Here is a 25,371-nt window from a genome sequence, read left to right on the forward strand (position 1 = left end):
ATCTCGAGTTGATTTTTGGTCCACGGAGCTCTTTTGTGTGGCTACAGTGACCTCAACATCCCTCTAGACTTGAAACAGTGTTCTTGGGGTTTCTCTGGAGTGCCATCAAGGAAATCAAGGATCTTTTCATGTGTGATGTGCAACACGGAATTGCTCTGCACGCAGTGCCGGGGAATCGGGCCTCATCTCGCGGCGAGGGGGAAGTCTCATGGTTTTTCTCGAGTTGCGGCGGGAATCTGGGGTATATTCTCGAGTTACGACGGGGATGGCCCTTCCACCCACGTGTTTGTTCAGCCAGGTCAGGACTCTTGCCTAGTTGCGAGGGACAACTCGGGATTCTCCTTGAGGCTTGGCAGGGCAATTGGGACGCCTCCCCAGCTGAGGCGGGAGACCAAGGGTCCCTTTCCACGTGCCACAGGAATCCTGGGACTCTTATCAAGTTTCACGAGGAGTCAGGCATCGTCTCCGTTGAAGGCACTGATCTCCGCGTACCTCTGGAGTTTTCAAAGGATGTGAGGCCTCCGGTCGCGATGAGGTGGGGAACTAGGTCTTTCTCTGTGGTCTCCACAGGGGATTCAGATATACTTTTGTCATGGGAGATGCAAGACCAGCCTGCATTCAAGTCACTGCAGGGATATCCGCCCTTATCTTGAGTCAGGGCATCGCGGTGTCCATTCCAATAGAGGCCGCAAACTCAGGGTCCCTCTCACATACCTAGAGCTGAGAGAAGCCTCCTCTTGAGGTGCTTTTGGTGAGGTGGTATTCCTCTGGAGTCGAGGACAGTTACTAACCTCTCATTTCGAGTTGATTTTTGGTCCACGGAGCTCTTTCGTGTTGCTACAGTGACCTCAGGATCCCTCTAGCCTTGAAACAGTGTTCTTGGGGTTTCTCTGGAGTGCCATCAAGGAAATCAAGGCTCCTTTCACGTGTGATGTGCAACACAGAATTGCTCTGCACACAGTGCAGGGGAATTGGGCCGCTTCTCGTGGCGAGGGGGAAGTCTCATGGTTTTTCTGGAGTTGCGGCGGGAACCTGGGGTATATTCTAGAGTTACAACGGGGATAGCCCTTCCACCCACGTGTTTGTTCAGCGACGTCATGACTCCTGCCTAGTTGCGAGGGACAACTCGGGAATCTCCTCGAGGCTTGGCAGGGCCATTGGGACGCCTCTCCAGCTGAGGCGGGAGACCAAGGGTCCCTTTCCACGTCCCAAAGGAATCCTGGGACTCCTATCAATTTTCACGAGGAGTCAGGCATCGTCTCCTTTGGAGGCACTGATCTCCGCGTACATCTGGAGTTTTCAAAGGATGTGAGGCCTCCGTTCGCGATGAGGTGGGGAACTAGGTCTTTCTCTGTGGTCTCCACAGGGGATTCAGACATCCTTTCGTCTTGGGAGATGCAAGACGAGCCTGCATTCAAGTCACTGCAGGGATATGCGGCCTTATTTCGAGTCAGGGCATCGCGGTGTCCATTCCACTTGAGGCCGCAAAATCAGGGTCCCTCTCACATACCTAGAGCTGAGAGAAGCCTCCTCTTGAGGTGCTTGTGGTGAGGTGGTATTCCTCTGGAGTCGAAGCCAGGGACTAACCTCTCATCTCGAGTTGACTTTTGGTCCACGGAGCTCTTTCGTGTTGCTACAGTGACCTCAGGATCCCCCTAGCCTTGAAACAGTGTTCTTGGGGTTTCTCTGGAGTGCCATCAAGGAAATCAAGGCTCCTTTCATGTGTGATGTGCAACACGGAATTGATTTGCACACAGTGCAGGGGAATCGGGCTGCATCTCATGGCGAGGGGGAAGTCTCATGGTTTTTCTCGAGTTGCGGCGGGAACCTGGGGTATATTCTCGAGTTACGACGGGGATGGCCCTTCCACCCACGTGTTTGTTCAGCGCCGTCAGGACTCCTGCCTAGCTGCGAGGGACAACTCGGGATTCTCCTCGAGGCTTTGCAGGGCAATTGGGACGCCTCTCCAGCTGAGGCGGGAGACCAAGGGTCCCTTTCCACGTGCCACAGGAATCCTGGGACTCCTATCAAGTTTCTCGAGGAGTCAGGCATCGTCTACTTTGGAGGCACTGTTCTCCGCGTACCTCTGGAGTTTTCAAAGAATGTGAGGCCTCCGGTCGCGATGAGGTGGGGAACTAGGACTTTCTCTGTGGTCTCCACAGGGGATTCAGACATCCTTTCATCTTGGGAGATGCAAGACGAGCCTGCATTCAAGTCACTGCAGGGATATTCGGCCTTATTTCGAGTCAGGGCATCGCGGTGTCCATTCCACTTGAGGCCGCAAACTCAGTGTCCCTCTCACATACCTAAAGCTGAGAGAAGCCTCCTCTTGAGGTGCTTTTGGTAAGGTGGTATTCCTCTGGAGTCGAAGCCAGGGAATAACCTGTCATCTCGAGTTGATTTTTGGTCCACGGAGCTCTTTCGTGTTGCTACAGTGACCTCAGGATCCCTCTAGCCTTGAAACATTGTTCTTGTGGTTTCTCTGGAGTGCCATCAAGGAAATCAAGGCTCCTTTCATGTGTGATGTTCAATACGGAATTGCTCTGCACGCAGTGCAGGGGAATCGGGCCTCATCTCACGGCGAGGGGGAAGTCTCATGGTTTTTCTCGAGTTGCGGCGGGAACCTGGGGTATATTCTCGAGTTACGACGGGGATGGCCCTTCCTCCCACGTGTTTGATCAGCCACGTCAGGACTCCTTCCTAGTTGCGAGGGACAACTCGGGATTCTCCTCGAGGCTTGGCAGGGCAATTGGGACGCCTCTCCAGCTGAGGGGGAAGACCAAGCGTCCCTTTCCACGTGCCACAGGAATCATGGGACTCTTATCAAGTTTCACGAGGAGTCAGGCATCGTCTCCGTTGGAGGCATTGATCTCCGGGTACCTCTGTAGTTTTCAAAGGATGTGAGGCCTCCGGTCGCGATGAGGTGGGGAACTAGGTCTTTCTCTGTGGTCTCCACAGGGGATTCAGATATACTTTTGTCATGGGAGATGCAAGACGAGCCTGCATTCAAGTCACTGCAGGGATATCCGGCCTTATTTTGAGTCAGGGCATCGCAGCGTCCATTCCACTTGAGGCTGCAAACTCAGGGTCCCTCTCACATACCTAGAGCTGAGAGAAGCCTCCTCTTGAGGTGCTCGTGGTGAGGTGTATTCCTCTGGAGTCGAAGCCAGGGACTAACCTCTCATTTCGAGTTGATTTTTGGTCCACGGAGCTCTTTCGTGTTGCTACAGTGACCTCAGGATCCCTCTAGCCTTGAAACAGTGTTCTTGGGGTTTCTCTGGAGTGCCATCAAGGAAATCAAGGCTCCTTTCATGTGTGATGTGCAACAAGGAATGGGTCTGCACGCAGTGCAGGGGAATCGGGCCTCATCTCGCAGCGAGGGGGAATTTTCATGGTTTTTCTCGAGTTGCGGCGGGAACCTGGGGTATATTCTCGTGTTACGACGGGGATGGCCTTTCCACACACATGTTTGTTCAACGAGGTCAGGACTCCTGCCTAGTTGCGAGGGACAACTCGTGATTCTCCTCGAGGCTTGGCAGGGCAATTGGGACGCCTCTCCACCTGAGGCGGGAGACCAAGGGTCCCTTTCCACGTGCCACAGGAATCCTGGGACTCCTATCAAGTTTCACGAGGAGTCAGGCATCGTCTCCTTTGGAGGCACTGATCTCTGCGTACCTCTGGAATTTTCAAAGGATATGAGGCCTCCGGTCGCGATGAGGTGGGAAACTAGGTCTTTCTCTGTGTTCTCCACAAGGGATTCAGACATCCTTTCGTCTTGGGAGATGCAAGACGAGCCTGCATTCAAGTCACTGCAGGGATATCCGGCCTTATTTCAAGTCAGGGCATCGCGGTGTCCATTCCACTTGAGGCCGCAAACTCAGGGTCCCTCTCACATACCTAGAGCTGAGAGAAGCCTCCTCTTGAGGTGCTTGTGGTAAGGTGGTATTCCTCTGGAGTCGAAGCCAGGGACTAACCTCTCATTTCGAGTTGATTTTTGGTCCGCAGAGCTCTTTCAGTTTGCTACAGTGACCTCAGGATCCCTCTAGCCTTGAAACAGTGTTCTTGGGGTTTCTCTGGAGTGCCATCAAGGAAATCAAGGCTCCTTGCCTGTGTGATGTGCAACACGGAATTGCTCTGCACGCAGTGCAGGGGAATCGGGCCTCATCTCGCGGCGATGGGGAAGTCTCATGGTTTTTCTCGAGTTGCGGTGGGAACCTGGAGTATATTCTCGAGTTACGACGGGGATGGCCCTTCCACCCACGTGTTTGTTCAGCGACGTCAGGACTCTTGCCTAGTTGCGAGGGAGAACTCGGGATTCTCCTCGAGGCTTGGCAGGGCAATTGGGATGCCTCTCCAGCTGAGGCGGGAGACCAAGGGTCCCTTTCCATGTGCCACAGGAATCCTGGGACTCTTATCAAGTTTCACGAGGAGTCAGGCATCATCTCCTTTGGCGGCACTGATCTCCGCGTACCTCTGGAGTTTTCAAAGGATGTGAGGCTTCCGGTCGCGATGAGGTGGGGAACTAGGTCTTTCTCTGTGGTCTCCACAGGGGATTCAGACATCCTTTCGTCTTGGGAGATGCAAGACGAGCCTGCATTCAAGTCACTGCAGGGATATCCGGCCTTATTTCGAGTCAGGGCATCGCGGTGTCCATTCCACTTGAGGCCGCAAACTCAGAGTCCCTCTCACATACCTAGAGCTGAGAGAAGCCTCCTCTTGAGTTGCTTGTGGTAAGGTGGTATTCCTCTGGAGTCGAAGCCAGGGACTAACCTCTCATCTCGAGTTGATTTTTCATACACGGAGCTCTTTCGTGTTGCTACAGTGACCTCAGGATCCCTCTAGCCTTGAAACAGTGTTCTTGGGGTTTCTCTGGAGTGCCATCAAGGAAATCAAGGCTCCTTTCATGTGTGATGTGCAACACGGAATTGCTCTGCACGCAGTGCAGGGGAATCGGGCCTCATCTCGCAGCGAGGGGGAAGTCTCATGGTTTTTCTCGAGTTGCGGCGGGAACCTGGGGTATATTCTCGAGTTACGACGGGGATGGCCCATCAACCCACGTGTTTGTTCAGCGACGTCAGGACTCCTGCCTAGTTGCGAGGGACAACTCGGGATTCTCCGCGAGGCTTGGCAGGGCAATTGGGACGCCTCTCCATCTGAGGCGGGAGACCAAGGGTCCCTTTCCACGTGCCACAGGAATCCTGGGACTCCTATCAAGTTTCACGAGGAGTCAGGCATCGTCTCCTTTGGAGGCACTGATCTCTGCGTACCTCTGGAATTTTCAAAGGATGTGAGGCCTCCGGTCGCGATGAGGTGGGGAACTAGGTCTTTCTCTGTGGTCTCCACAGGGGATTCAGACATCCTTTCGTCTTGGGAGATGCAAAACGAGCCTGCATTCAATTCATTGCAGGGGTATCCGGCCTTATTTCGCGTCAGGGCATCGCAGTGTCCATTCCACTTGAGGCCGCAAGCTCAGGGTCCCTCTCACATACCTAGAGCTGAGAGAAGCCTCCTCTTGAGGTGCTTGTGGTAAGGTGGTATTCCTCTGGAGTCGAAGCCAGGGACTAACCTCTCATCTCGAGTTGATTTTTGGTCCATGGAGCTCTTTCGTGTTGCTACAGTGACCTCAGGATCCCTCTAGCCTTGAAACAGTGTTCTTGGGGTTTCTCTGGAGTGCCATCAAGGAAATCAGGGCTCCTTTCATGCGTGATGTGCAACACGGAATTGCTGTGCACCCAGTACAGGGGAATCGGGCCTCATCTCGCGGCGAGGGGGAAGTCTCATGGTTTTTCTCGAGTTGCGGACGGAACCTGGGGTATATTCTCGAGTTACGATGGGGATGGCCCTTCCACCCACGTGTTTATTCAGCGAAGTCAGGACTCCTGCCTAGTTGCGAGGGACAACTCGGGATTCTCCTCGAGGTTTGGCAGGGCAATTGGGACGCCTCTCCAGCTGAGGCGGGAGACCAAGGGTCCGTTTCCACGTTCCACAGGAATCCTGGGACTCCTATCAAGTTTCACGAGGAGTCAGGCATCGTCTCCTTTGTAGACACTGATCTCCGCGTACCTCTGGAGTTTTCAAAGGATGTGAGGCCTCCGGTCGCGATGAGGTGGGGAACTAGGTCTTTCTCTGTGGTCTCCACAGGGGATTCAGACATCCTTTCGTCTTGGGAGATGCAAGACGAGCCTGCATTCAAGTCACTGCAGGGATATCCGGCCTTATTTCGAGTCAGGGCATCGCGGTGTCCATTCCACTTGAGGCCGCAAACTCAGGGTCCCTCTCACATACCTAGAGCTGAGAGAAGCCTCCTCTTGAGGTGCTTGTGGTAAGGTGGTATTCCTCTGGAGTCGAAGCCAGGGACTAACCTCTCATCTCGTGTTGATTTTTGGTCCACGGAGCTCTTTCGTGTTGCTACAGTGACCTCAGGATCCCTCTAGCCTTGAAACAGTGTTCTTGGGGTTTCTCTGGAGTGCCATCAAGGAAATCAAGGCTCCTTTCATGTGTGATGTGCAACACGGAATTGCTCTGCACGCAGTGCAGGGGAATCGGGCCTCATCTCGCAGCGAGGGGGAAGTCTCATGGTTTTTCTCGAGTTGTGGCGGGAACCTGGGGTATTTTCTCGAGTTACAACAGGGATGGCCCTTTCAACCACGTGTTTGTTCAGCGACGTCAGGACTCCTGCCTAGTTGCGAGGGACAACTCGGGATTCTCCTCGAGGCTTGGCAGGGCAATTGGGACGCCTCTCCAGCTGAGGCGGGAGACCAAGGGTCCCTTTCCACGTGCCACAGGAATCCTGGGACTCCTATCAAGTTTCAGGAGGAGTCAGGCATCGTCTCCTTTGGAGGCACTGATCTCCGCGTACCTCTGGAGTTTTCAAAGGATGTGAGGCCTCCGGTCGCGATGAGGTGGGGAACTAGGTCTTTCTCTGTGGTCTCCACAGGGGATTCAGACATCCTTTCGTCTTGGGAGATGCAAGACGAGCCTGCATTCAAGTCACTGCAGGGATATCCGGCCTTATTTCGAGTCAGGGCATCGCGGTGTCCATTCCACTTGAAGCCACTAACTCAGGGTCCCTCTCACATACCTAAAGCTGAGAGAAGCCTCCTCTTGAGGTGCTTGTGGTAAGGTGGTATTCCTCTGGAGTCGAAGCCAGGGACTAAGCTCTCATCTCGAGTTGATTTTTGGTACACGGAGCTCTTTCGTATTACTACAGTGACCTCACGATCCCTCTAGCCTTGAAACAGTGTTCTTGGGGTTTCTCTGGAGTGCCATCAAGGAAATCAAGGCTCCTTTCATGTGTGATGTGCAATACAGAATTGCTCTGCACGCAGTGCAGGGGAATCGGGCCTCATCTCGCGGCGAGGGGGAAGTCTCATGGTTTTTCTCGAGTTGCGCCGGGAACCTGGGGTATATTCTCGAGTTACGACGGGGATGGCCCTTACAACCACGTGTTTGTTCAGCCAGTTCAGGACTTTTGCCTAGTTGCGAGGGACAACTCGGGATTCTCCTTGAGGCTTGGCTGGGCAATTGGGACGCCTCTCCAGCTGAGGCGGGAGACCAAGGGTCCCTTTCCACGTGCCACAGGAATCCTGGGACTCTTATCAAGTTTCACGAGGAGTCAGGCATCGTCTCCGTTGAAGGCACTGATCTCCGCGTACCTCTGGAGTTTTCAAAGGATGTGAGGCCACCGGTCGCGATGAGGTGGGGAACTAGGTCTTTCTCTGTGGTCCCCACAGGGGATTCAGATATACTTTTGTCATGGGAGATGCAAGACGAGCCTGCATTCAAGTCACTGCAGGGATATCCGCCCTTATCTTGAGTCAGGGCATCACGGTGTCCATTCCACTTGAGGCCGCAAACTCAGGGTCCCTCTCACATACCTAGAGCTGAGAGAAGCCTCCTCTTGAGGTGCTTGTGGTGAGGTGGTATTCCTCTGGAGTCGAGGCCAGTTACTAACCTCTCATTTCGAGTTGATTTTTGGTCCACGGAGCTCTTTCGTGTTGCTACAGTGACCTCAGGATCCCTCTAGCCTTGAAACAGTATTCTTGGGGTTTCTCTGGAGTGCCATCAAGGAAATCAAGGCTCCTTTCACGTGTGATGTGCAACACAGAATTGCTCTGCACACAGTGCAGGGGAATTGGGCCGCATCTCGTGGCGAGGGGGAAGTCTCATGGTTTTTCTCGAGTTGTGGCGGGAACCTGGGGTATATTCTCGAGTTACAACAGGGATGGCCCTTTCAACCACGTGTTTGTTCAGCGACGTCAGGACTCCTGCCTAGTTGCGAGGGAAAACTCGGGATTCTCCTCGAGGCTTGGCAGGGCAATTGGGACGCCTCTCCAGCTGAGGCGGGAGACCAAGGGTCCCTTTCCACGTGCCACAGGAATCCTGGGACACCTATCAAGTTTCACGAGGAGTCAGGCATCGTCTCCTTTGGAGGCACTGATCTCCGCGTACCTCTGGAGTTTTCAAAGGATGTGAGGCCTCCGGTCGCGATGAGGTGGGGAACTAGGTCTTTCTCTGTGGTCTCCACAGGGGATTCAGACATCCTTTCGTCTTGGGAGATGCAAGACGAGCCTGCATTCAAGTCACTGCAGGGATATCCGGCCTTATTTCAAGTCAGGGCATCGCGGTGTCCATTCCACTTGAGGCCGCAAACTCAGGGTCACTCTCACATACATAGAGCTGAGAGAAGCCTCCTCTTGAGGTGCTTGTGGTAAGGTGGTATTCGTCTGGAGTCGAAGCCAGGGACTAACCTCTCATCTCGAGTTGATTTTTGGTCCACAGAGTTCTTTCGTGTTGCTACAGTGACCTCAGGATCCCTCTAGCCTTGAAACAGTGTTCTTGGGGTTTCTCTGGAGTGCCATCAAGGAAATCAAGGCTCCTTTCATGTTTGATGTGCAACACGGAATTGCTCTGCATGCAGTGCAGGGGAATCGGGCCTCATCTCGCGGTGATGGGGAAGTCTCATGGTTTTTCTCGAGTTGCGGCGGGAACCTGGGGAATATTCTCGAGTTTCGACGGGTAAGGCCCTTCCACCCACGTGTTTGTTCAGCGACGTCAGGACTCCTGCCTAGTTGCGAGGGACAACTCGGGATTCTCCTCGAGGCTTGGCAGGGCAATTGGGACGCCTCTCCAGCTGAGGCGGGAGACCAAGGATCCCTTTCCACGTGCCACAGGAATCCTGGGACTCCTATCAAGTTTCACGAGGAGTCAGTCATCGTCTCCTTTGGAGGCACTGATCTCCGCGTACCTCGGGAGTTTTCAAAGGATGTGAGGCCTCCGGTCGCGATGAGGTGGGGAACTAGGTCTTTCTCTGTGGTCTCCACAGGGGATTCAGCCGTCCTTTCGTCTTGGGAGATGCAAGACGAGCCTGCATTCAAATCACTGCAGGGATATCCAGCCTTATTTGGAGTCAGGGCATCGCGGTGTCCATTCCACTTGAGGCCGCAAACTCAGGGTCCCTCTCACATACCTAGAGATGAGAGAAGCCTCCTCTTGAGTTGCTTGTGGTAAGGTGGTATTCCTCTGGAGTCGAAGCCAGGGACTAACCTCTCATCTCGAGTTGAATTTTGGTCCATGGTGCTCTTTCGTGTTGCTACAGTGACCTCAGGATCCCTCTAGCCTTGAAACAGTGTTCTTGGGGTTTCTCTGGAGTGCCATCAAGGAAATCAAGGCTCCTTTCATGTGTGATGTGCAACACGAAATTGCTGTGCACACAGTGCAGGGGAATCGGGCCTCATCTCGCGGCGAGGGGGAAGTCTCATGGTTTTTCTGGAGTTGCGGCGGGAACCTGGGATATATTCTCGAGTTACGATGGGGATGGCCCTTCCACCCACGTGTTTGTTCAGCGACGTCAGGACTCCTGCCTAGTTGCGAGGGACAACTCGGGATTCTCCTCGAGGCTTGGCAGGGCAATTGGGACGCCTCTCCAGCTGAGGCGGGAGACCAAGTGTCCCTTTACACGTGCCACAGGAATCCTGGGACTCCTATTAAGTTTCACGAGGAGTCATGCATCGTCTCCTTTGGAGCCACTGATCTCCGTGTACCTCTGGAGTTTTCAAAGGATGTGAGGCCTCCGGTCGCGATGAGGTGGGGAACTAGGTCTTTCTCTGTGGTCTCCACAGGGGATTCAGACATCCTTTCGTCTTGGGAGATGCAAGACGAGCCTGCATTCAAGTCACTGCAGGGATATCCGGCCTTATTTCGAGTCAGGGCATCGCGGTGTCCATTCCACTTGAGGCCGCAAACTCAGGGTCCCTCTCACATACCTAGAGCTGAGAGAAGCCTCCTCTTGAGGTGCTTGTGGTAAGGTGGTATTCCTCTGGAGTCGAAGCCAGGGACTAACCTCTCATCTCGAGTTGATTTTTGGTCCACGGAGCTCTTTCGTGTTGCTACAGTGACCTCAGGATCCCTCTAGCCTTGAAACAGTGTTCTTGGGGTTTCTCTGGAGTGCCATCAAGGAAATCAAGGCTCCTTTCATGTGTGATGTGCAACACGGAATTGCGCTGCACGCAGTGCAGGGGAATCAGGACTCATCTCAAGGCGATGGGGAAGTCTCATGGTTTTTCTCGAGTTGCGGCGGGAACCTGGGGTATATTCTCGAGTTACGACGGGGATGGCCCTTCCACCCACGTGTTCGTTCAGCGATGGCAGGACTCCTGCCTAGTTGCGAGGGACAACTCGGGATTCTCCTCGAGGCTTGGCAGGGCAATTGGGACGCCTCTCCAGCTGAGGCGGGAGACCAAGGGTCCCTTTCCACGTGCCACAGGAATCCTGGGACTCCTATCAAGTTTCACGAGGAGTCAGACATCGTCTCCTTTGGAGGCACTGATCTCCGCGTACCTCTGGAGTTTTCAAAGGATGTGAGGCCTCCAGTCGCGATGAGGTGGGGAACTAGGTCTTTCTCTGTGGTCTGCACAGGGGATTCAGACATCCTTTCGTCTTGGGAGATGCAAGACGAGCCTGCATTCAAGTCACTGCAGGGATATCCGGCCTTATTTCGCGTCAGAGCATCGCAGGGTCCATTCCACTTGAGGCCACAAAATCAGGGTCCCTTTCACATACCTAGAGCTGAGAGAAGCCTCCTCTTGAGGTGCTTGTGGTAAGGTGGTATTCCTCTGGAGTCGAAGCCAGGGACTAACCTCTCATCTCGAGTTGATTTTTGGTCCATGGAGCTCTTTCGTGTTGCTACTGTGACCTCAGGATCCCTCTAGCCTTGAAACAGTGTTCTTGGGGTTTCTCTGGAGTGCCATCAAGGAAATCAGGGCTCCTTTCATGCGTGATGTGCAACACGGAATTGCTGTGCACCCAGTACAGGGGAATCGGGCCTCATCTCGCGGAGAGGGGGAAGTCTCATGGTTTTTTTCGAGTTGCGGCTGGAACCTGGGGTATATTCTCGAGTTACGACGGGGATGGCCCTTCCACCCACGTGTTTATTCAGCGACGTCAGGACTCCTGCCTAGTTGCGAGGGACAACTCGGGATTCTCCTCGAGGCTTGGCAGGGCAATTGGGACGCCTCTCCAGCTGAGGCGGGAGACCAAGGGTCCGTGTCCACGTGCCACAGGCATCCTGGGACTCCTATCAAGTTTCACGAGGAGTCAGGCATCGTCTCCTTTGGAGGCACTGATCTCCGCGTACCTCTGGAGTTTTCAAAGGATGTGAGGCCTCCGGTCGCGATGAGGTGGGGAACTAGGTCTTTCTCTGTGGTCTCCACAGGGGATTCAGACATCCTTTCGTCTTGGGAGATGCAAGACGAGCCTGCATTCAAGTCACTGCAGGGATATCCGGCCTTATTTCGAGTCAGGGCATCGCGGTGTCCATTCCACTTGAGGCCGCAAACTCAGGGTCCCTCTCACATACCTAGAGCTGAGAGAAGCCTCCTCTTGAGGTGCTTGTGGTAAGGTGGTATTCCTCTGGAGTCGAAGCCAGGGACTAACCTCTCATTTCGAGTTGATTTTTGGTCCGCAGAGCTCTTTCAGTTTGCTACAGTGACCTCAGGATCCCTCTAGCCTTGAAACAGTGTTCTTGGGGTTTCTCTGGAGTGCCATCAAGGAAATCAAGGCTCCTTGCCTGTGTGATGTGCAACACGGAATTGCTCTGCACGCAGTGCAGGGGAATCGGGCCTCATCTCGCGGCGATGGGGAAGTCTCATGGTTTTTCTCGAGTTGCGGTGGGAACCTGGAGTATATTCTCGAGTTACGACGGGGATGGCCCTTCCACCCACGTGTTTGTTCAGCGACGTCAGGACTCTTGCCTAGTTGCGAGGGAGAACTCGGGATTCTCCTCGAGGCTTGGCAGGGCAATTGGGATGCCTCTCCAGCTGAGGCGGGAGACCAAGGGTCCCTTTCCATGTGCCACAGGAATCCTGGGACTCTTATCAAGTTTCACGAGGAGTCAGGCATCATCTCCTTTGGCGGCACTGATCTCCGCGTACCTCTGGAGTTTTCAAAGGATGTGAGGCTTCCGGTCGCGATGAGGTGGGGAACTAGGTCTTTCTCTGTGGTCTCCACAGGGGATTCAGACATCCTTTCGTCTTGGGAGATGCAAGACGAGCCTGCATTCAAGTCACTGCAGGGATATCCGGCCTTATTTCGAGTCAGGGCATCGCGGTGTCCATTCCACTTGAGGCCGCAAACTCAGAGTCCCTCTCACATACCTAGAGCTGAGAGAAGCCTCCTCTTGAGGTGCTTGTGGTAAGGTGGTATTCCTCTGGAGTCGAAGCCAGGGACTAACCTCTCATCTCGAGTTGATTTTTCATACACGGAGCTCTTTCGTGTTGCTACAGTGACCTCAGGATCCCTCTAGCCTTGAAACAGTGTTCTTGGGGTTTCTCTGGAGTGCCATCAAGGAAATCAAGGCTCCTTTCATGTGTGATGTGCAACACGGAATTGCTCTGCACGCAGTGCAGGGGAATCGGGCCTCATCTCGCAGCGAGGGGGAAGTCTCATGGTTTTTCTCGAGTTGCGGCGGGAACCTGGGGTATATTCTCGAGTTACGACGGGGATGGCCCTTGAACCCACGTGTTTGTTCAGCGACTTCAGGACTCCTGCCTAGTTGCGAGGGACAACTCGGGATTCTCCTCGAGGCTTGGCAGGGCAATTGGGACGCCTCTTCAGCTGAGGCGGGAGACCAAGGGTCCCTTTCCACGTGCCACAGGAATCCTGGGACTCCTATCAAGTTTCACGAGGAGTCAGGCATCGTCTCCTTTGAAGGCACTGATCTCTGCGTACCTCTGGAATTTTCAAAGGATGTGAGGCCTCCGGTCGCGATGAGGTGGGGAACTAGGTCTTTCTCTGTGGTCTCCACAGGGGATTCAGACATCCTTTCGTCTTGGGAGATGCAAAACGAGCCTGCATTCAATTCATTGCAGGGGTATCCGGCCTTATTTCGCGTCAGGGCATCGCAGTGTCCATTCCACTTGAGGCCGCAAGCTCAGGGTCCCTCTCACATACCTAGAGCTGAGAGAAGCCTCCTCTTGAGGTGCTTGTGGTAAGGTGGTATTCCTCTGGAGTCGAAGCCAGGGACTAACCTCTCATCTCGAGTTGATTTTTGGTCCATGGAGCTCTTTCGTGTTGCTACAGTGACCTCAGGATCCCTCTAGCCTTGAAACAGTGTTCTTGGGGTTTCTCTGGAGTGCCATCAAGGAAATCAGGGCTCCTTTCATGCGTGATGTGCAACACGGAATTGCTGTGCACCCAGTACAGGGGAATCGGGCCTCATCTCGCGGCGAGGGGGAAGTCTCATGGTTTTTCTCGAGTTGCGGACGGAACCTGGGGTATATTCTCGAGTTACGATGGGGATGGCCCTTCCACCCACGTGTTTATTCAGCGAAGTCAGGACTCCTGCCTAGTTGCGAGGGACAACTCGGGATTCTCCTTGAGGCTTGGCAGGGCAATTGGGACGCCTCTCCAGCTGAGGCGGGAGACCAAGGGTCCGTTTCCACGTTCCACAGGAATCCTGGGACTCCTATCAAGTTTCACGAGGAGTCAGGCATCGTCTCCTTTGTAGACACTGATCTCCGCGTACCTCTGGAGTTTTCAAAGGATGTGAGGCCTCCGGTCGCGATGAGGTGGGGAACTAGGTCTTTCTCTGTGGTCTCCACAGGGGATTCAGACATCCTTTCGTCTTGGGAGATGCAAGACGAGCCTGCATTCAAGTCACTGCAGGGATATCCGGCCTTATTTCGAGTCAGGGCATCGCGGTGTCCATTCCACTTGAGGCCGCAAACTCAGGGTCCCTCTCACATACCTAGAGCTGAGAGAAGCCTCCTCTTGTGGTGCTTGTGGTAAGGTGGTATTCCTCTGGAGTCGAAGCCAGGGACTAACCTCTCATCTCGTGTTGATTTTTGGTCCACGGAGCTCTTTCGTGTTGCTACAGTGACCTCAGGATCCCTCTAGCCTTGAAACAGTGTTCTTGGGGTTTCTCTGGAGTGCCATCAAGGAAATCAAGGCTCCTTTCATGTGTGATGTGCAACACGGAATTGCTCTGCACGCAGTGCAGGGGAATCGGGCCTCATCTCGCAGCGAGGGGGAAGTCTCATGGTTTTTCTCGAGTTGTGGCGGGAACCTGGGGTATTTTCTCGAGTTACAACAGGGATGGCCCTTTCAACCACGTGTTTGTTCAGCGACGTCAGGACTCCTGCCTAGTTGCGAGGGACAACTCGGGATTCTCCTCGAGGCTTGGCAGGGCAATTGGGACGCCTCTCCAGCTGAGGCGGGAGACCAAGGGTCCCTTTCCACGTGCCACAGGAATCCTGGGACTCCTATCAAGTTTCAGGAGGAGTCAGGCATCGTCTCCTTTGGAGGCACTGATCTCCGCGTACCTCTGGAGTTTTCAAAGGATGTGAGGCCTCCGGTCGCGATGAGGTGGGGAACTAGGTCTTTCTCTGTGGTCTCCACAGGGGATTCAGACATCCTTTCGTCTTGGGAGATGCAAGACGAGCCTGCATTCAAGTCACTGCAGGGATATCCGACCTTATTTCGAGTCAGGGCATCGCGGTGTCCATTCCACTTGAAGCCACTAACTCAGGGTCCCTCTCACATACCTAAAGCTGAGAGAAGCCTCCTCTTGAGGTGCTTGTGGTAAGGTGGTATTCCTCTGGAGTCGAAGCCAGGGACTAAGCTCTCATCTCGAGTTGATTTTTGGTACACGGAGCTCTTTCGTATTACTACAGTGACCTCACGATCCCTCTAGCCTTGAAACAGTGTTCTTGGGGTTTCTCTGGAGTGCCATCAAGGAAATCAAGGCTCCTTTCATGTGTGATGTGCAATACAGAATTGCTCTGCACGCAGTGCAGGGGAATCGGGCCTCATCTCGCGGCGAGGGGGAAGTCTCATGGTTTTTCTCGAGTTGCGGCGGGAACTTGGGGTATATTCTCGAGTTACGACGGGGATGGCCCTTACAACCACGTGTTTGTTCAGCCAGTTCAGGACTCTTGCCTAGTTGCGAGGGACAACTCGGGATTCTCCTTGAGGCTTGGCAGGGCAATTGGGACGCCTCTCCAGCTGAGGCGGGAGACCAAGGGTCCCTTTCCACGTGCCACAGGAATCCTGGGACTCCTATCAAGTTTCACGAGGAGTCAGGCATCGTCTCCTTTGGAGGCACTGATCTCCGCGTACCTCTGGAGTTTTCAAAGGATGTGAGGCCACCGGTCGCGATGAGGTGGGGAACTAGGTCTTTCTCTGTGGTCCCCACAGGGGACTCAGATATACTTTTGTCATGGGAGATGCAAGACGAGCCTGCATTCAAGTCACTGCAGGGATATCCGCCCTTATCTTGAGTCAGGGCATCACGGTGTCCATTCCACTTGAGGCCGCAAACTCAGGGTCCCTCTCACATACCTAGAGCTGAGAGAAGCCTCCTCTTGAGGTGCTTGTGGTGAGGTGGTATTCCTCTGGAGTCGAGGCCAGTTACTAACCTCTCATTTCGAGTTGATTTTTGGTCCACGGAGCTCTTTCGTGTTGCTACAGTGACCTCAGGATCCCTCTAGCCTTGAAACAGTATTCTTGGGGTTTCTCTGGAGTGCCATCAAGGAAATCAAGGCTCCTTTCACGTGTGATGTGCAACACAGAATTGCTCTGCACACAGTGCAGGGGAATTGGGCCGCATCTCGTGGCGAGGGGGAAGTCTCATGGTTTTTCTCGAGTTGTGGCGGGAACCTGGGGTATATTCTCGAGGTACAACAGGGATGGCCCTTTCAACCACGTGTTTGTTCAGCGACGTCAGGACTCCTGCCTAGTTGCGAGGGAAAACTCGGGATTCTCCTCGAGGCTTGGCAGGGCAATTGGGACGCCTCTCCAGCTGAGGCGGGAGACCAAGGGTCCCTTTCCACGTGCCACAGGAATCCTGGGACACCTATCAAGTTTCACGAGGAGTCAGGCATCGTCTCCTTTGGAGGCACTGATCTCCGCGTACCTCTGGAGTTTTCAAAGGATGTGAGGCCTCCGGTCGCGATGAGGTGGGGAACTAGGTCTTTCTCTGTGGTCTCCACAGGGGATTCAGACATCCTTTCGTCTTGGGAGATGCAAGACGAGCCTGCATTCAAGTCACTGCAGGGATATCCGGCCTTATTTCAAGTCAGGGCATCGCGGTGTCCATTCCACTTGAGGCGGCAAACTCAGGGTCACTCTCACATACATAGAGCTGAGAGAAGCCTCCTCTTGAGGTGCTTGTGGTAAGGTGGTATTCGTCTGGAGTCGAAGCCAGGGACTAACCTCTCATCTCGAGTTGATTTTTGGTCCACAGAGTTCTTTCGTGTTGCTACAGTGACCTCAGGATCCCTCTAGCCTTGAAACAGTGTTCTTGGGGTTTCTCTGGAGTGCCATCAAGGAAATCAAGGCTCCTTTCATGTTTGATGTGCAACACGGAATTGCTCTGCATGCAGTGCAGGGGAATCGGGCCTCATCTCGCGGTGATGGGGAAGTCTCATGGTTTTTCTCGAGTTGCGGCGGGAACCTGGGGAATATTCTCGAGTTTCGACGGGTAAGGCCCTTCCACCCACGTGTTTGTTCAGCGACGTCAGGACTCCTGCCTAGTTGCGAGGGACAACTCGGGATTCTCCTCGAGGCTTGGCAGGGCAATTTGGACGCCTCTCCACCTGAGGCGGGAGACCAAGGGTCCCTTTCCACGTGCCACAGGAATCCTGGGACTCCTATCAAGTTTCACGAGGAGTCAGACATCGTCTCCTTTGGAGGCACTGATCTCCGCGTACCTCTGGAGTTTTCAAAGGATGTGAGGCCTCCGGTCGCGATGAGGTGGGGAACTAGGTCTTTCTCTGTGGTCTCCACAGGGGATTCAGCCGTCCTTTCGTCTTGGGAGATGCAAGACGAGCCTGCATTCAAATCACTGCAGGGATATCCAGCCTTATTTGGAGTCAGGGCATCGCGGTGTCCATTCCACTTGAGGCCGCAAACTCAGGGTCCCTCTCACATACCTAGAGATGAGAGAAGCCTCCTCTTGAGTTGCTTGTGGTAAGGTGGTATTCCTCTGGAGTCGAAGCCAGGGACTAACCTCTCATCTCGAGTTGAATTTTGGTCCATGGTGCTCTTTCGTGTTGCTACAGTGACCTCAGGATCCCTCTAGCCTTGAAACAGTGTTCTTGGGGTTTCTCTGGAGTGCCATCAAGGAAATCAAGGCTCCTTTCATGTGTGATGTGCAACACGAAATTGCTGTGCACACAGTGCAGGGGAATCGGGCCTCATCTCGCGGCGAGGGGGAAGTCTCATGGTTTTTCTGGAGTTGCGGCGGGAACCTGGGATATATTCTCGAGTTACGATGGGGATGGCCCTTCCACCCACGTGTTTGTTCAGCGACGTCAGGACTCCTGCCTAGTTGCGAGGGACAACTCGGGATTCTCCTCGAGGCTTGGCAGGGCAATTGGGACGCCTCTCCAGCTGAGGCGGGAGACCAAGTGTCCCTTTACACGTGCCACAGGAATCCTGGGACTCCTATTAAGTTTCACGAGGAGTCATGCATCGTCTCCTTTGGAGCCACTGATCTCCGTGTACCTCTGGAGTTTTCAAAGGATGTGAGGCCTCCGGTCGCGATGAGGTGGGGAACTAGGTCTTTCTCTGTGGTCTCCACAGGGGATTCAGACATCCTTTCGTCTTGGGAGATGCAAGACGAGCCTGCATTCAAGTCACTGCAGGGATATCCGGCCTTATTTCGAGTCAGGGCATCGCGGTGTCCATTCCACTTGAGGCCGCAAACTCAGGGTCCCTCTCACATACCTAGAGCTGAGAGAAGCCTCCTCTTGAGGTGCTTGTGGTAAGGTGGTATTCCTCTGGAGTCGAAGCCAGGGACTAACCTCTCATCTCGAGTTGATTTTTGGTCCACGGAGCTCTTTCGTGTTGCTACAGTGACCTCAGGATCCCTCTAGCCTTGAAACAGTGTTCTTGGGGTTTCTCTGGAGTGCCATCAAGGAAATCAAGGCTCCTTTCATGTGTGATGTGCAACACGGAATTGCGCTGCACGCAGTGCAGGGGAATCAGGACTCATCTCAAGGCGATGGGGAAGTCTCATGGTTTTTCTCGAGTTGCGGCGGGAACCTGGGGTATATTCTCGAGTTACGACGGGGATGGCCCTTCCACCCACGTGTTCGTTCAGCGATGGCAGGACTCCTGCCTAGTTGCGAGGGACAACTCGGGATTCTCCTCGAGGCTTGGCAGGGCAATTGGGACGCCTCTCCAGCTGAGGCGGGAGACCAAGGGTCCCTTTCCACGTGCCACAGGAATCCTGGGACTCCTATCAAGTTTCACGAGGAGTCAGACATCGTCTCCTTTGGAGGCACTGATCTCCGCGTACCTCTGGAGTTTTCAAAGGATGTGAGGCCTCCAGTCGCGATGAGGTGGGGAACTAGGTCTTTCTCTGTGGTCTGCACAGGGGATTCAGACATCCTTTCGTCTTGGGAGATGCAAGACGAGCCTGCATTCAAGTCACTGCAGGGATATCCGGCCTTATTTCGCGTCAGAGCATCGCAGGGTCCATTCCACTTGAGGCCACAAAATCAGGGTCCCTTTCACATACCTAGAGCTGAGAGAAGCCTCCTCTTGAGGTGCTTGTGGTAAGGTGGTATTCCTCTGGAGTCGAAGCCAGGGACTAACCTCTCATCTCGAGTTGATTTTTGATCCACTGAGCTCTTTCATGTGGCGACAGTGACCTCAGGATCCCTCTGGCCTTGAAACAGTGTTCTTGGGGTTTCTCTGGAGTGCCATCAAGGAAATCAAGGCTCCTTTCATGTGTGATGTGCAACACGGAATTGCTCTGCACGCAGTGCAGGGGAATCGGGCCTCATCTCGCGGCGAGGAGGAAGTCTCATGGTTTTTCTCGAGTTGTGGCGGGAACATGGGGTATATTCTCGAGTTACGACGGGGATGGCCCTTCCACCCACGTGTTTGTTCAGCGACGTCAGGACTCCTGCCTAGTTGCGAGGGACTACTCGGGATTCTCCTCGAGGCTTGGCAGGGCAATTGGGACGCCTCTCCAGCTGAGGCGGGAGACCAAGGGTCCCTTTCCACGTGCCACAGGAATCCTGGGACTCCTATCAAGTTTCACGAGGAGTCAGGCATCGGCTCCTTTGGAGGCACTGATCTCCGCGTACCTCTGGAGTATTCAAAGGATGTGAGGCCTCCGGTCGCGATGAGGTGGGGAACTAGGTCTTTCTCTATGGTCTTCACAGGGGATTCAGACATCCTTTCGTCTTGGGAGATGCAAGACGAGCCTGCATTCAAGTCACTGCAGGGATATCCGGCCTTATTTCGAGTCAGGGTATCGCGGTGTCCATTCCACTTGAGGCCGCAAACTCAGGGTCCCTCTCACATACCTAGAGCTGAGAGAAGCCTCCTCTTGAGGTGCTTGTGGTAAGGTGGTATTCCTCTGGAGTCGAAGCCAGGGACTAACCTCTCATCTCGAGTTGATTTTTGGGCCACGGAGCTCTTTCGTGTTGCTACAGTGACCTCAGGATCCCTCTAGCCTTGAAACAGTCTTCTTGGGGTTTCTCTGGAGTGCCATCAAGGAAATCAAGGCTCCTTTCACGTGTGATGTGCAACACGGTATTGCTCTGCACGCAGTGCAGGGGAATCGGGCCTCATCTCGCGGCGAGGGGGAAGTCTCATGGTTTTTCTCGAGTTGCGGCGGGAACCTGGGGTATATTCTCGAGTTACGACGGGGATGGCCCTTCCACCCACGTGTTTCTTCAGCGACGTCAGGACTCCTGCCTAGTTGCGAGGGACAACTCGGGATTCTCCTCGAGGCTGGGCAGGGCAATTGGGACGCCTCTCCATCTGTGGCGGTAGACCAAGTGTCCTTTCCATGTGCCACAGGAATCCTCGAACTCCTATCAAGTTTCACGAGGAGTCAGGCATCGTCTCCTTTGGAGGCACTGATCTCCGCGTACCTCTGGAGTTTTCAAAGGATGTGAGGCCTCGGGTTGCGTTGGGGTTGGGAAATAGGTCTTTCTCTCTGGTCTTCACAGGGGATTCAGACATCCTTTCGTCTTGGGAGATGCAAGACGAGCCTGCATTCAAGTCACTGCAGGGATATCCGGCCTTATTTCGAGTCAGGGCATCGCGGTGTCCATTCCACTTGAGGCCGCAAACTCAGGGTCCCTCTCACATACCTAGAGCTGAGAGAAGCCTCCTCTTGAGGTGCTTGTGGGAAGGTGGTATTCCTCTGGAGTCGAAACCAGGGACTAAGCTCTCATCTCGAGTTGATTTTTGGTCCACGGAGCTCTTTCGTGTTGCTACAGTGACCTCAGGATCCCTCTAGCCTTGAAACAGTGTTCTTGGGGTTTCTCTGGAGTGCCATCAAGGAAATCAGGGCTCCTTGCATGTGTGATGTGCAACACGGAATTGCTGTGCACCCAGTACAGGGGAATCGGGCCTCATCTCGCGGCGAGGGGGAAGTCTCATGGTTTTTCTCGAGTTGCGGCGGGAACCTGGGGTATATTCTCGAGTTACGACGGGGATGGCCCTTCCACACACGTGTTTGTTCAGCGACGTCAGGACTCCTGCCTAGTTGCGAGGGACAACTCGGGATTCTCCTCGAGGCTTGGCAGGGCAATTGGGACGCCTCTCCAGCTGAGGCGGGAGACCAAGGGTCCCTTTCCACGTGCCACAGGAATCCTGGGACTCCTATCAAGTTTCACGAGGAGTCAGGCATCGTCTCCTTTGGAGGCACTGATCTCCGCGTACCTCTGGAGTTTTCAAAGGATGTGAGGCCTCCGGTCGCGATGAGGTGGGGAACTAGGTCTTTCTCTGTGGTCTCCACAGGGGATTCAGACATCCTTTCGTCTTGGGAGATGCAAGCCGAGCCTGCATTCAAGTCACTGCAGGGATATCCGGCCTTATTTCGAGTCAGGGCATCGCGGTCTCCATTCCACTTGAGGCCGCAAACTCAGGGTCCCTCTCACATACCTAGAGCTGAGAGAAGCCTCCTCTTGAGGTGCTTGTGGTAAGGTGGTATTCATCTGGAGTCGAAGCCAGGGACTAACCTCTCATCTCGAGTTGATTTTTGGTCCACGGAGCTCTTTCGTGTTGCTACAGTGACCTCAGGATCCCTCTAGCCTTGAAACAGTGTTCTTGGGGTTTCTCTGGAGTGCCATCAAGGAAATCAAGGCTCCTTTCATGTGTGATGTGCAACAGGGAATTGCTCTCCACGCAGTGCAGGGGAATCGGGCCTCATCTCGCGGCGAGGGGGAAGTCTCATGGTTTTTCTCGAGTTGCGGCGGGAACCTGGAGTATATTCTCAAGTTACGACGGGGAAGCCCTTCTACCCACGTGTTTGTTCAGCGACGTCAGGACTCTTGCCCAGTTGCGAGGGAGAACTCGGGATTCTCCTCGAGGATTGGCAGGGCAATTGGGACGCCTCTCCAGCTGAGGCGGGAGACCAAGTGTCCCTTTCCACGTGCCACAGGAATCCTGGGACTCCTATCAAGTTTCACGAGGAGTCAGGCATCGTCTCCTTTGGAGGCACTGATCTCCGCGTACCTCTGGAGTTTTCAAAGGATGTGAGGCCTCCGGTCGCCATGAAGTGGGGAACTAGGTCTTTCTCTGTGGTCTCCACAGGGGATTCAGACATCCTTTCATCTTGGGAGATGCAAGACGAGCCTGCATTCAAGTCACTGCAGGGATATCCGGCCTTATTTTGAGTCAGGGCATCGCGCTGTCCATTCCACTTGAGGCCGCAAACTCAGGGTCCCTCTCACATACCTACAGCTGAGAGAAGCCTCCTCTTGAGGTGCTTGTGGTAAGGTGGTATTCCTCTGGAGTCGAAGCCAGGGACTAACCTCTCATCTCGAGTTGATTTTTGGTCCACGGAGCTCTTTCGTGTTGCTACAGTGACCTCAGGATCCCTCTAGCCTTGAAACAGTGTTCTTGGGGTTTCTATGGAGTGCCATCAAGGAAATCAAGGCTCCTTTCATGTGTGATGTGCAACACGGAATTCCTCTGCACGCAGTGCAGTGGAATCGGGACTCATCTCGCGGCAAGGGGGAAGTCTCATTGTCTTTCTCGACTTGCGGCGGGAACCTGGGGTATATTCTCGAGTTAAGACTGGGATGGCCCTTCCACCCACGTGTTTGTTCAGCGACGTCAGGACTCCTGCCTAGTTGCGAGGGACAACTCGGGATTCTCCTCGAGGCTTGGCAGGGCAATTGGGACGCCTCTCCAGCTGAGGCGGGAGACCAAGGGTCCCTTTCCACGTGCCACAGGAATCCTGGGACTCCTATCAAGTTTCACGAGGAGTCAGTCATCGTCTCCTTTGGAGGCACTGATCTCCGCGTACCTCTGGAGTTTTCAAAGGATGTGAGGCCTCCGGTCGCGATGAGGTGGGGAACTACGTCTTTCTCTGTGGTCTCCACAGGGGATTCACACATCCTTTCGTCTTGGGAGATGCAAGACCAGCCTGCATTCAAGTCACTGCAGGGATATCCGGCCTTATTTCGCGTCAGGGCATGGCAGTGTCCATTCCACTTGAGGCCGCAAAATCAGGGTCCCTCTCACATACCTAGAGCTGAGAGAAGCCTCCTCTTGAGGTGCTTGTGGTAAGGTGGTATTCCTCTGGAGTCGAAGCCAGGGACTAACCTCTCATCTCGAGTTGATTTTTGGTCCACGGAGCTCTTTCGTGTGGCTACAGTGACCTCAGGATCCCTCTAGCAATGAAACAGAGTTCTTGGGGTTTCTCTGGAGTGCCATCAAGGAAATCAAGGCTCTTTTAATGTGTGATGTGCAACACGGAATTGCTCTGCACGCAGTGCTTTGGAATCGGGAATCATCTCGCGGCGAGGGGGAAGTCTCATGGTTTTTCTCGAGTTGCGGCGGGAATATGGGGTATATTCTCGAGTTACGACGGGGATGGCCCTTCCTCACACGTGTTTGTTCAGCGACGTCAAGACTCCTGCCTAGTTGCGAGGGACAACTCGGGATTCTCCTCGAGGCTTGGCAGGGCAATTGGGACGCCTCTCCAGCTGAGGCGGGAGACCAAGGGTCCCTTTCCATGTGCCACAGGAATCCTGGGACTCCTATCAAGTTTGACGAGGAGTCAGGCATTGGCTCCTTTGGAGGCACTGATCTCCGCGTACCTCTGGAGTTTTCAAAGGATGTGAGGCCTCCGGTCGCGATGAGGTGGGGAACTAGGTCTTTCTCTGTGGTCTCCACAGGGGATTCAAACATCCTTTCGTCTTGGGAGATGCAAGACGAGCCTGCATTCAAGTCACTGCAGGGATATCCGGCCTTATTTCGAGTCAGGGTATCGTGGTGTCTATTCGACTGGAGGCTACAAACTCAGGGTCCCTCTCACATACCTAGAGCTGAGAGAAGCCTCCTCTTGAGGTGCTTGTGGTAAGGTGGTATTCCTCTGGAGTCGAAGCCAGGGACTAACCCCTCATCTCGAGTTGATTTTTGTTCCACGGAGCTCTTTCGTGTTGCTACAGTGACCTCAGGATCCCTCTAGCCTTGAAACAGTGTTCTTGGGGTTTCTCTGGAGTGCCATCAAGGAAATCAAGGCTCATTTCATGTGTGATGTGCAACACGGAATTGCTCTGCACGCAGTGCAGGGGAATCGGGCCTCATCTCGCAGCGAGGGGGAAGTCTCATGGTTCTTCTCGAGTTGCGGCGGGAACATGGGGTATATTCTCGAGTTACGACGGGGATAGCCCTTCCACACACGTGTTTGTTCAGCCCCGTCAGGACTCCTGCCTAGTTGCGAGGGACAACTCGGGATTCTCCTCGAGGCTTGGCAGGGCAATTGGGACGCCTCTCCATCTGAGGCGGGAGACCAAGGGTCCCTTTCCACGTGCCACAGGAATCCTGGGACTCCTATCAAGTTTCACGAGGAGTCAGGCATCGTCTCCTTTGGCGGCACTGATCTCCGCGTACCTCTGGAGTTTTCAAAGGATGTGAGGCCTCCGGTCGCGATGAGGTGGGGAACTAGGTCTTTCTCTGTGGTCTCCACAGGGGATTCAGACATCCTTTCGTCTTGGGAGATGCAAGACGAGCCTGCATTCAAGTCACTGCAGGGATATCCGGCCTTATTTCGCGTCAGGGCATCACAGTGTCCATTCCACTTGAGGCCGCAAATTCAGGGTCCCTCTCACATACCTAGAGCAGAGAGAAGCCTCCTCTTGAGGTGCTTGTGGTAAGGTGGTATTCCTCTGGAGTCGAAGCCAGGGACTAACCTCTCATCTCGAGTTGATTCTTGGTCCACGGAGCTCTTTCATGTTGCTACAGTGACCTCAGGTTCCCTCTATCCTGGAAACAGTGTTCTTGGGGTTTCTCTGGAGTGCCATCAAGGAAATCAAGGCTCCTTTCATGTGTGATGTGCAACACGGCATTGCTGTGCACACAGTGCAGGGGAATCGGGCCTCATCTCGTGGCGAGGGGGAAGTCTCATGGTTTTTCTCGAGTTGCGGCGGGAACCTGGGGTATATTCTCGAGTTACGACGGGGATGGCCCTTCCACCCACGTGTTTCTTCAGCGACGTCAGGACTCCTGCCTAGTTGCGAGGGACAACACGGGATTCTCCTCGAGGCTGGGCAGGGCAATTGGGACGCCTCTCCATCTGTGGCGGTAGACCAAGTGTCCTTTCCATGTGCCACAGGAATCCTCGGACTCCTATCAAGTTTCACGAGGAGTCAGGCATCGTCTCCTTTGGAGGCACTGATCTCCGCGTACCTCTGGAGTTTTCAAAGGATGTGAGGCCTCCGGTCGCGATGAGGTGGGGAACTAGGTCTTTCTCTGTGGTCTCCACAGGGGATTCAGACATCCTTTCATCGTGGGAGATGCAAGACGAGCCTGCATTCAAGTCACTGCAGGGATATCCAGCCTTATTTCGAGCCAGGGCATCGCGGTGTCCATTCCACTTGAGGCCGCAAACTCAGG

This window comes from Cervus elaphus, chromosome 1 (assembly GCF_910594005.1).
Source record: "Cervus elaphus chromosome 1, mCerEla1.1, whole genome shotgun sequence".
NCBI lineage: Eukaryota > Metazoa > Chordata > Mammalia > Artiodactyla > Cervidae > Cervus > Cervus elaphus.